The following is a 13,765-nucleotide window of genomic DNA, read 5'->3' on the forward strand; positions in this document are numbered from 1 at the left end:
GGGATGCAGAATCAGAAAGGATAGCAAATACGGTACTCAAGGTGTTGTATCTAAATGCACTTAGTATAAGAAATAAGGTGGATGATCTTGTAGCTCTATAACAGATTGCCAGGTATGATGCTGTGGCCATCACTGAATCATAGCTGAAGGACGGTTGTAGTTGGGAGATGAATGCCCAAGGTTACACATTGTATCAGAGGGATATGAAGGTAGGCAGAGCGGGTGGTGTGGCTCTACTGGTAAAGAAAGCCATCAATTCAGTAGAAAGAGGTAACATAGGATTGGAAGATGTTGAGCACTTATGGGTTGAGTTAAGAAACTGCAAGGGTAAAAGGACGTTGATGGCAGTTATATACAGTACAGGCCTCCCAAAAGTGGCTGGAAGGTGGACCATAGGTTACAACAGGAAGTAGAAAAGGCATGTCAAAAGGGTAATGTTATGGTAGTCTTTGGATAATTTAAAATGCAAGGTGATTGGGAAAATTAGGTTGGCAATGGATCTCAAGAGAGTAAGTTTGTTGAATGTCTAAGAGATGGCTTTTTAGAGCAGCTTGTTGTTGAGCCTACTAGTGGGTCAGCTATACTGGCTTAGGTGTTACGTAATGAACCAGAGGCGATTAGGGAGCTTAAGATAAAAGAACCCTTAGGAACCATTGATCACAATCTGATTGAGTTCAACTTGAAATTTGATAAGGAGAAAGTAAAGTCTGATGCAGTGGAATAAGGGAAATTACAGTGGTATGAGAGAGGAGTTGGCCAAAGTAAATTGGAAGGACGTGCTGGTAGGGATGCCAGCAGAGCCCCAGTGGCGTGCATTTCTGGGGAAAATGAGGAAGGTGCAGGACATGTGTAATCGAAAAATGAAGAAATACTCAAATGGTACAACCATGTTGACAAGGGAAGTCAAAGCAATTGTAAAAGCAAAAGAAAGGACATACAATAAAGCAAAAATTAGTGGAAAGATAGAGGATGGGGAAGTTTTTAAAAACTTACAGACAGCAACTAAAAAATCATTAGAAGGGAAAAGATGAAATATGAAAGCAAGCTAGCAAATAATATCAAAGTGGATAGTAGAAGTTTATTCAAGTATTTTAAAAATAAGAGAGAAATGAGAGTGGACATAAGACCACTAGAAATTGAGGCAAGAGAAATAATAAAGAAGGAGGCTGATGAACTAAATGAGTATTTTGCATCAGTCTTCACCGTGGAAGACACTAGCAGCATGCCTGATTTTGTAGTGTGTGAAGGAAGAGAAGTGGGTACAGTTACTATTACAAGAGGGAAGGTGCTCTAAAAGCTTAAAGACCTAAAGGTACATAAGTCACCTGGACCAGACGAACTGCAACCTAGGGTTCTGAAAGTGATAGCGTTAGAGATTGTGGTGGGATTAGAAATGATCTTTCAAAGATCAATGGATTCCGGCATGGCGTCAGAGGAGTGGAAAATTGCAAAAGTCACTCCACTCTAAGAAACAAGGAAGGCAGCAGAAAGGAGATTATAGACCAGTTGGCCTGTCCTCAGTGGTTGGAAAGATGTTAGAGTCAATTGTTAAGGATGAGTTGATGGAGTATTTGGTGACTCAGGACAAGATAGTACAAAACAGTATGGTTTCCTTCAGGGAAAATCTTGCCTGAAGAACCTGTTGGAATTCTTTGAGGAGATTACAAGTAGGATAGATAAAAGGGATGCACTGGATATTGTGTTTGGACTTTCAGAAGGCCTTTGACAAGGTGCCACACATGAGGCTACTTACCAAGTTAAGAGCCAAGTCTAGTATTACAGGAAAGTTACTAACATGGCTAGAGCATTGGCTGATTGGTAGCAGGCAGCAAGTTGGAGTAAAAGGATCCTTTTCTGGTTGGATGCCAGTGACTAGTGGTGTTCTGCAAGAGCTGGTGTTGGGACCGCTTTTTATGCTGTACATAAATGATTTAGATGATGGAATAGATTACTTTGTTACCAAGTTTGCAGGTGATATGAAGATTGGTGTAGGGGCAAGTGGTGTTGAAGAAACAGGTAGGATGCAAAAGGACTTAGATTAGGAGAATGGTCAAGAAAATGGCAATTGAAATACAATGTTGGAAAATGCATGGTCATGCACCTTGGTAGTAGAAATAAATGTGTGGACTATTTTCTGAACGTGGAGAAAATACAAAAATCTAGGATGCAAAGGGACTTGGGAGTCCTTCTGCAGAACAAGTTAAAGGTTAACTTGCAGGTTGAGTCAGTGGTGAGGAAGGCAAATGCTATGTTAGCATTTATTTCAAGAGGTCTAGAGTACAAGAGCAAGGATGTGATACAGAGGCGTTATAAAGCACTGCTGAGGACTCACCTTGAGTATTGTGAAGTTTTGGGCCTCTCATCTTATAAAGGATGTGCTGGCATTGGAGAGGGTCCAGAGGAATCATAAGGATGATTCCAGGAATGGAAGGGTTATCATCCGAGGAACGTTTGATGGCTCTGGGTCTGTACTCACTGGAATGAAGGAGGATGCGGGGGGATCTCACTGAAACCTTTCAAATGTTGAAAGGCCTAGAAAGAGTAGATGTGGAAAGGATGTTTCCCATGGTGGGAGAGTCTAGGACAAGAGGGCACAGTCTCAGGATAGAGGGGTGCCCTTTCAAAACAGAGATGTGGAGAAATTTCTTTAGCCAAAGGGTGGTGAATTTGTGGAATTTGTTGCCACATGCAGCTGTGGAGGTCAGGTTGTTGGGTGCATTTAAGGCACAGATTGATAGGTTCTTTATTGGACAAGGCATCAAAGGTTATGGCCTGGAACTGGGGTTGAGGAGGAGAAAAAAAAAGGATCAGTCATGAATGAATGGCAGAGCAGACTCAATGGGCTAAATGGCCTAATTCTGTTCCTATGTCTCATGGTCTTTGGGGAAGTAGTAAATTGTGGAAAGTCTAATTGTAACAGTATCATGCAGGACCTGGGGAGAGTAGTTTGCAAGTGTATTTTTTTTTGTTGGGCAAGTCCACATTGAACATTTAGAATTGATTAAAGGCCAACTGGACAGAATTCACACAAATATTTTCTGTGAGGAAGGAAGACAAAGATGGCAAGGTTCAGGAGCTTTGGATAATGAGGGATGTTCCAAATATAGTCACAAAAGGATGAAGCCCAGAGAAATTAAAACAGATGGAGCACTATATCTTTTGGTGTGGAAGGAGCTCGAACACCACTCGACTCCAATTTACCTGGGTGTGACACTGGATAGGACGCACTCATCTGCCACCCACATCCAGAAACTCACAATTCTCTCTTGAAAAAATTAGCAGGCACGAAATAGGGAACTAATCACACACTTAGATCAACTGCCCTGCAGATAGATATGCACCTGCAGAATACTGTGCACCTGTGTGGGACAGATCAGCCCACTTGAGGAAAATAGACCCGTTGCTTAACGAAGCCTGCTGAATAATCACGGGCACACTGTGCCCCACACCCACTGACATCATTTACAGACTTGCAGGCATTGTCCCCCCAGAGATCCGAAGACACACTACAAGAAAAATTGAAAAGGGTAAACAGAACTCAGATCCACGGCACCCACTACATCATCATGTGCCAGTTTCCAACCGCTTAACATCGAGGAAGAGCTTTGCTACAGAGAAGGAATTACTGCACAGAACATCCCCCCAAACATACAGGACTGACCTTTGGCAACAAACAGAAGCCAGAACCCCAGCAAACAATACAGTGCAAGACCACACAGAAATGTTGCCAGATGGGATACTGCTTGACAGACAGAAGTGGTGCACTCTCAACAGAGCAGGAGCAGGAGTTTGGAGGACGGGAAACAATATGGTGAAGTGGGGTTTAAAGACCAGCAAATCCTGTGAGTGTGGTGAACGGGTGCAGAACATTGAGCACGTTCTGTGCAACTGCCCACTCTCACCTGATTTAGCGGACACTGACCTGGTCAACACTAGAGAGGCTGGCTGTCTGGTGTGACAAACTATGATGACTATATAAGTAGGAGAAAACTTAGTCAGGAAATGAGGAGGACTAAAACAGACCATGAAATATCTTTAGTAAGTAGGGATTAAAGAAAGTTCCAAAATTCCAAAGCATTTTATACATCCATCATAGGGAAATGTGGAAATTTAGAAAGGGTGCAAAAGTGGTTCACTAGAATGCTACCTGGATTAGAGGGCATTTTAATGGGTTTCTTTGTTTTATAGCTGCCTGCAAGGAGACAAATCTCAAGGTTGTATATAATATACAGATATTGATAATAAATGTGCTTTGAACTTTGTACAGCTAGAAGGACAAGTGAGGAGAGTAGGCAATGTTGTTGCTTTCTTTCAGAAGGGCAAGAAGAAAAAAACTGAGAAATGATAGGCTAATAGTTTACTAGAGAAGTAATTGGAGAAGATTCTTAGGGCTAGGATCTACTCACACCTGAAAAAGGATAGACCTATTTGGGATAGTTAGCATGGCTTTGTGCTGGGAGCTCACATCTTACAAACTTGATTGAATTTTTAAGGAGATAATAAAAATGATTAATGAGGAACAGCAATGGATTTTGTAAGCATGAATTTTAGTAAAGTATTGATAAGGTCCAACATGCAGACTGATCCAAATGATAAATGCACACAGGATCCACAGAGACTAGATAGATGGTTTTCAAAGCTGGCCTGGCCATAGAAGACAGAGGACAGTATTAGAATTTGTTATTTTGACTGGAGTCTGTGAGTGGTGATGTGCTGTGTGGATCAATTCTGATGTCTCTGTTCCTTGTGATAGATATACTTGGACAAAAATGTAAACAGGCCGATAGTAAATTTTCAGATGATGTAAAAGCAGGCAGAATTGTGAGGACAGTTTTGGGATACAAGTCCATAGCTCCCTGAAAGGGACAACACAACTGGTGGTAGAAAAAGCATATGGCAAACTTGCCTTCATTGGCTGGGGTGTTAAGTATAAAAGTTATTAAGTCACATTGCAGCTGTACAAGGCCACATGTATAGTGTGTACACTTCAGGTCCCTGCATTACAGGAAGGATGTGGAGGCTTTGGAGAAGGTGTGAAAGATAATCAGGAGGAAGTACATAAATTTATGAGAGGTATATAGAGGGTTCCTAGTAAGTCTTTCCCTAGAATGGCAATGTCAAATTGTACAAGGCATTGCTTTAAGGTGACGGGGGAAATTTAAAGATGATCTACAATTACCACGTGTGCCAACAATCAAAGGGCTTCTACACATAGATAACTCTACATCAGGCCATAAGGTTAGGCTCTAACTCTACTTCACTGTCAACTATTCCTCCTTTAGGTGTGCCACCTTGTTCTATCTCCTTCAAGTTGACTACAAAATTTCTCATTTTTCACTAGAAGTTCAACTCTCCCCAGTTTCATTGCTTCCCTCTGCCTTTTGTAGATTTTCCCCTCCGTATATCCACATCCATATACATTCATTTGAACTTGTCATTTTATATTGTCTTTCTGTGCCCATTCTTTCCAATACTCAGCCTTCTGTAGCACCCTTCTACTTTAAATCACTCACAATCTCCAATCATTCCTCAATTCTATATTTTCCTGCTATACTCCTTGCTGAAACTCTTACTCAATTTGAATACTTCAGTTTCGTGTTAGATGGTAGTTTAGTTGGCTGCCTTAATTGCCACTTGGGAGGGAGACTGGAGTTGAAGGCAATACAAGAGGAAAATGAAATTAGTGTTGATGGGTGTTTGATGGTAGGCAGGTATGAGGTGAATTACAGCAGTAGTTCTCAATCTTTTTCTGCTTGTGGCCCACTTGTGACTTTTACTTACCTCTGCGGCCCCCACCCGTAAGTTGTTAAAGTCATTTTTGGTCAACTGTACTAATTGTTGTAATATACAGTCAATATTTATGTTTTAACAGGTTATAGGTATTATTGTGTTAAATATAATGTTATAGGTGTATATGAAAAACTAAACTGTTTCAAAGCTCTGAATACGATACCTTATTTATATAATATTCTTCCAACCAGCAATGAAAAGACAGTTAATATTGTTACTTTGGGTATTTAGTGAGATCCTTGTGACTAATGCAAACTAGCGGGTTTTTGAATATCTGGTCGCAACTTGGTTAAAGATAATCAAAGATCACCACTTTCCACAACATCAGGATGGTTCTGTGCTTTTAATAGCAGGTGAGGAGCTTCACTAAACCACATTCAACTAGATAAGAGGTGGGAAATCCAATTAAAAACAAATTTGTTTTCTCCCAGAGGTGTGGAAACTTTAATTTAGAGTATCACCAGAAATCCAGAAGTTTTGCTTACTGTGCTTGAATTTTGCTTGAGCTGTTACATCACTCTGCAGCTTAATTAAGACATTCTTGCAATCTGGTGTCAACATCATTCACATTCACCCCTAATGGATCCACCACCCAATCTGGAATATGCATCTCCTGCAGGTCTCTGAACTAAAATCCCGTATCAGTGAGTAGTTGTTTCAAATGATCACCATATACAATCAAATCATCATCTTGCAATTCTATTTAAAGAATGGCCAGTGAAGGAAATTGCATAAGCTCGCAACATCCAGTATTGCTGCTGTAAAGATTGAGTTTTCAAAGGAAAGCAGTAATAGCCTCTTTGCATGATATGAGATTGCAGTTTATTCCTTGTAACTGTTTGTTTAATAAATTCAATTATTCAAATATATCTGACAGGTAAAATATGTCAGACTTAGCAGCAGCAATTTGTTCATCAAGCTGCTTATTACTCAGAAATGTTACAATTCTCTCCCAAGCTGCGCCAAGTTGATAAAGACCTTTTGATGACCATTAGGACTTCATATGCATTATTGGCGTTTCTAAATCTTCTTTTGTTTTCTTCACAGATTTGTTTAAAAAGATGATCATGAAATGTATTTAATTTGATGAAGTTGACAGCCATTATTACAGCAGCAAGGGTGTCATGCAAATATGCTCCCAATTTGTTTGCAAGTAAACGCTGACAGTGGACAACCAAGGGTATGCAAAAAAATGTCAGGCACAGCAATTTTTGAATCAGCCATGAATCCTCTCAATTTTCCTACCATTGAATCAGCACCATCATATAATGCAACAAGTCATTACGTTTTCCAGCAGAATATTAATTTCCAAGAAATAGTACTTGACTTCAAAAACAATTTTACCTTTGTTATCTGTTTTAAGCTTTTAAGCAAAAAGTATTTCCTCATTTGGATAATCATTCCAAAACTAAACATACATGTCATCAGAAGAACTTCATTATCACATAATATGCTTTAAACGACTTACCCTGACACAGTGGTGCCAGGATAACAACCCCTCCCTCATTGTCTAAAATACTAAGGAGCTGATTGTGGATTACAGGAGGAATGGAGATAGCCTCGGCCCAATCAACATCAATGGGTCTACAGTTGAGAGAGTGTGTAGTTTCAAGTTCCTCAGTATAGACATCACTGGCGATCTCACCTGTACTATACACACTTTGAGGCAAAAAAAAAGTACAACAGCTTCTCTTCCACCTCAGGTGACTGAAGTTGTTCAGCATGGGCCCCCAAATCCTCAATACGTTCTACAGAGGCACAACTGAAAGCATACTGACTGGTTGTATCACTGCCTGGTACAGGAACTGCACCAACGTTGATCACTGGGCACTGCAGAGAGTGGTACAGACAACCCACCACCTGTGGATTTGAACTTCCCTCCATTGTGGACATTAATTGCAGCAGGTGCAGATAGAAGGCCTGGAAGATCATCAGGGACACCAGTCACCCCAACCATAAACTGTTTCAGCTGCTTCTGTCTGGCAACCACGACTGCAGCATTAAAGCCAGGACCAACAGGTTACGGGAGAGCTTCTTTCTACAAGCCATTAGACTTTTAAATTCACATGTCTATACATTGCAACAGAGTCAAAATGCAAAGATTTTTACTCCCTCACGTTTTGCGGTGAATGTAAGATTTAAATAAATTCAAATTCTAACATTCTAACATTTTCAGGGCAAACTTCTTAATTTGCAGTTGTGCAATTAGCTGTTCTTCTACATCTTCTGACATTTATATATGCGTGTGTGTTTTGGAAGGTTGGAGATGAAATATATTAACTCCTGCCTGAGAAGAAGTGACTTAGATTGCTTCAAAACAACAGTCTGTTATGAATGTACCACAGCTCTGAGGGGCCGAAGGGTGCGGGACCAGCCCCCTCCTTCAAGAGAATCGCAAGATCACTATTAATTCGGGTCTTGGACCCAGGAAATGAGAGACAATGCCACGGAGTTGACCATTGTTCTTAGAGGCACCTGTGTGAATTGCAACTCTATAATACGTGCCAGCTATCAGGGACATGGACACCCTCTGGCAATGTGGTGTGGGGATGGCCTCACCCTACTTTGATTGACATTTACAAATCTGCCAGCCATGATAAAACGGAGACTGCAGGAGGCGGTACTCCAGCAACACACCAGACGGAGACACCATCGCTCATCGCTCCCGTAAGGACGGGAAGCTGTTCGGGAGCCACGTGTGATTTGGTTCCCCTAGCTAGGGAATCGAGTGGCTGATAACTCCGAAAAGGATTCCGAACTGACAACAGGGAACTCACATTCCCGATTCCACGATTTGAGTCCAACAGGCTGGCAAGTTTATTTTCTCTCTCCAACCCGTGAACACCCAGCGGTCCCTCAAACGGCTAAAAGCCTTCATGAACTGGCGAGACTTTTTATATTTCCATCGGACGATAGTTTTACCCCTAGACAAATGATAGAGCTACTTCGAATTGTTGATTATTACTATACCGTGCTTTAGATTGAGTATTGACGACATATATTATCTGAATGTTTGTATTAACCTTACTTTTGTGCCCCTTTATAAATAAAAACGTTTAAAAATGGTACCATCAGACTTCAGCGGACCTCTCTATCTTTGCTGGTAAGTGACCCAGTTATGGGGTTCATAACAAGTCCCACAGCAGATGCCATCTCATTGGCTCTTCACTCAACCCTGGAACATCTGGACAACAAAAACGAATAATCAGGTTGCTCTTTATTGACCCCCAACTCAGCTTTCAATACCATTGTCTATTCAAAGCTAAACGATAGGCTCCTACACCTTGGCCTCTATACTGCTTATGCATTTGGATCATGGATTTCCTCACTTGTAGGCTCCAGTCATATTAGATTGGCAACAACATCATCTCCTCCACAATCTCCATCAGCATAGTGCATCACAAGGCTGTATGCTTAGCTGCTTGCTGTGCTTGCTTTACACTTATGACTGTGTTGCTAAGCACAACTCCAATGCCATATTCAAGTTTGCTAATAACACCACTGTCATAGACCAAATCAAAGATAGTGATGAATCAGCATATAGGAGGGAAATTGAAAATCTGGCTGAGTTGCGTCTAAACATCAACCTCTTGTTCATTGTCAGTAAGATCAAGGAGCTGATTATAAACTTCATGAGGAGGAAACCAGAGGTCCATGAGCCAGTCCTTGTTGGAGGATCAGAGGGGGCAAGGGTTACCGACTTTAAGTTCCTTGGTGATACTAATTCGGAGGTCCTGAAGAAAGCATGACAGCATCTTTACTTCTTTAGGAGTTTAAAGAGATTCTGCATGGCATCTAGAACTTTGACAAACTTGTATAGATGTGTAATGGAGAGTACATTGACTGTCTCCATCACAGCCTGGTCTGGAAAATCATATTACAAGTAGTGGATACAGCCCAGTCCATGATGGGTAAAGCTCTCCCCACCAGTGAGCACATCTACATGAAAAAAACAGCTTCCATCAACAGGGATCCCCACCACCCAGGACATGCTGTACCTCTTGAGGTACAAGAGCCTCAAGACTCACAACTTCAGGTTCAGGAACAGTTGCCTCAACCATCAGGCTCTTGAACCAAAGGGGAAAACTTCACTCACCTTCTCCCATCATTGACACGTTCCCAATCCAATGGACTCATCATCCACATTCGCAATATTTATTGCTTATTTATTTATTTATTTAAATTATTTCTTCCTTTCTGGATTTGCAAAGGTTGTTGTATTCTGCACTCTGGTTGAATGCCCTAGTTGATCCTGAAGCAATTATTATTCTATAGATTTATTGAGTATGCCCAAAATAGAATTAATCTTAGGGTTGGATATTGTGACATATGTGTACATTGATACTAACATTTACCTTGAATTTTGATATAAACAGTAACAATATGATTGTATGAAAAGGCTCTTTCGAAAATTATCAAATATCAAAGAATTATAATGTATAATTTCACATGAAAGGATATCAGTATCGTGTATACATATATATAAATAAAACTAGCTTTTTAGCAGTTCCTCGATACGTGTCATAAATATTTTTTTAAAATGCTATTACATATGCAAACTCTATGTGGCAATAAAGAGTGTGTACTCACCAAGAAAAGAAAATTGAACTTCCTTTCAAAGTATGATAAATATCAGGTATTTAATGGAAGTTGTAGTGGCAGGTAGTGCTGCAGTGGTAGACTTCATGTGTTCTCGCCTCTCTGCAGTTTAGCCGTTTCTGGCAGATAACCCTACTGCAGTAACTGCAACCTTCATGTCACATTTCATAAGGATTATAGCATACAATGGTGAGTGAAAGGCAAACAAAGCCAGCCTACTGGTGCGTACTCACTGATTGGCCTTGCTGCAGAAAGACTCACCCATTCTTCTGCTTGTTACAGAGTCATAAAATACAGCACAGAAACAAACCAGTCGGCCCATCTAGTCCATGCCAAAACCATTTAAACTGTCTACGCCCATCGCCCTGCACCGGGACCATAGCCATCTAGACCCCTATCTATGCATTGATCCAAACTTCCCTTAAATGTTGAAATCAAGCTTGCAAGCACCACTAGTACTGGCAGCTCATTTCACGCTCTCATGTCCCTCTGAATGAAGAAGTTTCTCCTCATGTTTCCCCTAAACTTTTCACCTTTTACCCTTAACCCATGACCTCTGGCTGCAGTCCCACCTAACCTCAGTGGAAAAAGCCTGCTTGCATTTACCCTACCTATACCCCTCATAATTTTGTATACCTCTATCAAATCAGCTCTCAATCTTTTACGTTCTAAGGAATAATCATCAAGAAATGGAAAGAATAAGGCACAGCTATAAATCTGCCAAGAGCAAGCTGTCCTCAAAAAAGAGTGACAGTGCAAGAAGAGGACTTGTGAGAGAGGCCACCAAGAGGCCTATGACAATTCTGGAGGAGTTACAAGCTTGAGTGGTTGAGATGGGAGAGTGGCAAAAAGAAAGCCACTGTTGAAAAGAACTCACATGAAATGTTGGCTAGAGTTTGCCAGAAGGCATGTCGGAGACTCTGAAGTCAGCTGGAAGGTTTCATGGTCTGATGAAACCAAAGTTGAGCGTTTTGGCAATAGAACTAAACAGTATGCTTGGTGTAAGCCAAACACTATACATCATCAAAAACATACTATCTCCACTGTAAACCTTGGTGGTGGATGCATCAGACTGTGGGAATACTTCACTGCAGCAGGTCCTGGAAGGCTTGTGAAGGGAGAGGGGTAAAATGAATGCAGCAAAATACAGGGAAATCCTGGAGGAAAACCTGATGCAGTCTGCAAGAGAACTGCAACTTGCGAGAAGATTTGTTTTCCAGCAAGACAATGGCCCTAAGCATAAAGCCCCAAAGCTACACAGGAATGGCTTAAAAACAACAAAATTAATGTTCTGGAGTGGTCAATCCAGACCTCAATCCAATTGAGAATTTGTGGTTGTTCACTCATGATTCCCCATGAAATCTGACAGAGCTTAATCAGCTTTGTAAAGAAGAATGGGGAAAAATTGCAGTGTCCAGATGTGCAAAGCTAATAGAGATCAATTCACACAGACTCGAGGCTCTAATTGCAGCCAAAGATACATCTACTAAATTCTGACTTGAAGGGAGTGAACACCTGTGCATTCAGTCGTGCTCCAGAACTTGCTGTGCCACTAGCCAAGCTGTTTCAATATAGATAGAGCACTGGCAACTACCTGGAAAGGTGGAAAGTTGCCCAGATATGTCCTGTACACAAGAAACAGGGCATCCAACCCAAGCCAATTAATGCTCTATCAGCCAACCAGGGACAAAAGAACTAAATTCCAGAGGTGAGGTGACAGTGATAGCCCTCAACACCAAGGCAGCATTTGATCGAGTATGGCATCAAAGTGCCCTTTCTAAAATGGATTCAATAGGAATTAGGGGGAAATCACTCCGCTGGTTGGAATCATACCTGACACAAAGGAAGATGGTTGTGGTGGTTGGAGGTCAATCATCTCATCCTCAGGACAGCACTGCATGAGTTCCTCAGGGTAGTATTCTAAGACCAACCATCTTCACCTGCTTCATCAATGACCTTCCTTCCATCATAAGAACAGAAGTAGAGATGTTCACAGATGACTGCACAATGTTCTGCAGCATTCCTAACTCATCAGATAGTGAATCAGTCCATGCCCCAAAAGCAGCAGGACCTGGACAATATCCAGGCTTGGGTTGACAAGTGGCAAGTAATATTTGAGCCACGCAAATGCCAAGCAACGACAATCTCCAACAAGAGAGGCTCTAACCATCGTTCCTTGACATTCAGTGGCATCACCAGCACAGAATCCCCTATCAACATCATCATGGGGGTTACCACTGACAAGAAACTGAACTGGTCCAGCCATATAAACACCAATGGCTACCAGAGCAGGTTAAAGGCTAGGAATCCTGTGGTGTGTAACTCACATTCTGACTCCGCAAATCCTGTCCATCATCTACAAGGCTTGGGTCAGGAGTGTAATGGAGTATTCGCCACTCACCCGGATGAGTGCAGCTCCATCAACGCTCAAGAAGCTTGACACCATCCAGTACAAGGCAGCCCACTTGATTGGTATCACTTCCACAAGCACCCAGTCTCTCCACCCTCGACGAACAGTAATGTGTACTATCTACAAGATACATTGCAACAACACACCAAAGTTCCTAAGGCAGCACCTTCCAGACCCATGACCACTACCATCTAGAAGGGCGAGAACAGCAGATACCTGGGAACACCACCACTTGTAAAACCCTCTCCAAGTCACCATATGGAAACATATCGCTATTCATTCAGTGTAGCTGGGTCAAAATCATGGAATTCCCTCCCTAACAGCACTGTGGGTGTACCTACACCTCAGGGACTGCAGCAGTTCAAGAAGGCAGCTCATCAGCATCTTCTCAAGGGCAACTGGGATAGGCAATAAATACTGGTTTAGCTGTGATGCCTGCATCCCATAAATGAATAAATTATAGAAAATTATTTTGTTTTATATTTTTAATTAATTTAGATTAGTTTGTAGAGATCTGCTGTTACTTTGACATAAAAGAGTCTTTTTCTGTTGATCAGTGTCAAAAAATAATCAAATTAAATCCACTGTGATTCAAAGTTGTAAACTTATAAAACATGAAAATTTTTGGGAGGTGGGGTTGAATACTTTTTATAGGCACTGTATGCTGTCTCGTTGGATCTCTTTATCACAACTTGCATACTGCAATAGAGTATTACAGTGTTTTAAGTGTTCTTCAGATTTATTTCTTCATATATCATTATTTATTTTGTTTAGAAATCCACCGTGGAAAAGGCCTTTTGGTTCAATGGTCCCAGCAACCCACCTATTTAACCCAGCTCAATGACAGGACAATTTACAATGACCAATTAAGCTACTACCCAGTACATCGTTGGTCTGTGGGAGGAACCACATTGTAGTTTATGGGGAGAATCTACAAATTCCTCACAGATGAAACTGAACTGGAAT

The 13,765-nt window shown here is 41.3% G+C and overlaps 1 protein-coding gene across 22 annotated transcripts in view; it reads right to left on the minus strand.

Moving 5' to 3' along the window:
* The window catches only part of LOC140730474 (neurexin-1), a 1,634,325-nt gene that overhangs the window by 874,276 nt on the left and 746,284 nt on the right, over positions 1-13,765 (minus strand). Inside the window, exon 1 of one of the 22 annotated variants that reach the window (XM_073050945.1) lies at positions 10,381-10,443. The exons of the other annotated variants lie outside the window; for them this stretch is intronic. The gene's annotated coding sequence lies outside the window, so the exon portion shown is untranslated. Of the gene's footprint in view, positions 1-10,380; positions 10,444-13,765 lie in introns of those variants that run through there. 22 annotated transcript variants of the gene reach the window in all.

The sequence above is a fragment of the Hemitrygon akajei genome, chromosome 7 (assembly GCF_048418815.1).
Source record: "Hemitrygon akajei chromosome 7, sHemAka1.3, whole genome shotgun sequence".
Lineage (NCBI taxonomy): Eukaryota > Metazoa > Chordata > Chondrichthyes > Myliobatiformes > Dasyatidae > Hemitrygon > Hemitrygon akajei.